Source organism: Taudactylus pleione, unplaced genomic scaffold, assembly GCF_031769625.1.
Source record: "Taudactylus pleione unplaced genomic scaffold, aTauple2 ptg000202l, whole genome shotgun sequence".
In the NCBI taxonomy this organism is placed as follows: Eukaryota; Metazoa; Chordata; class Amphibia; order Anura; family Myobatrachidae; genus Taudactylus; species Taudactylus pleione.
Window position 1 is genome coordinate 11,356,816 of NW_028284604.1, and position 613 is coordinate 11,357,428.

Consider the following 613-nt stretch of genomic DNA (forward strand, 5'->3'; position numbering starts at 1 on the left):
ATTACAGGTAACAAAGTCAGCAGTCATTCTTGTAGCTGAAAAATTATCTGAATCTTATGCTGCATACAGTAGCGGTTCCAGGCACGGGCAAACCGGTCCGTCGCCCGGAGCGCTACTGTTTCCGGGGGGCGCAGGAAACTCCCACTCTCCCTCCCGGCGCTATAGCACATATGTAAGCTCGGGGAGGGAGCAGAGGAGGGAAGGGGCGGCAACACAGGATGGCGGTGGGCGCAGCACAGCCTAGCGCCAGCCCGGGCTGCATACACACAAAGATTATCTGTCCAACCAGCCAACTAGTTGATTGGTTGGAATGAAAATCTGGTAAGGAATGAAAAATGACAATCAGCAATTTGCTCCCAAATGCCGGGAAACGGACAAAAACTGTTGTTTGAACAAATTGTTTAGATCAAACATTTAACAAACTTGTCCGACGACCATTTTCATCTGTTTTCTGGCATTTAGGAGCAAATTGCTGATCATCATTTTACTCTCATACGTTACCAGATTTTCATTCCAACCAATCAATTAGTTGGACAGAAAATCTTTGTGTGTACCCACCTTAAGACACTAAAAATGATGCAAAATAAAAGGTTTGAAAACATTATAAAACACA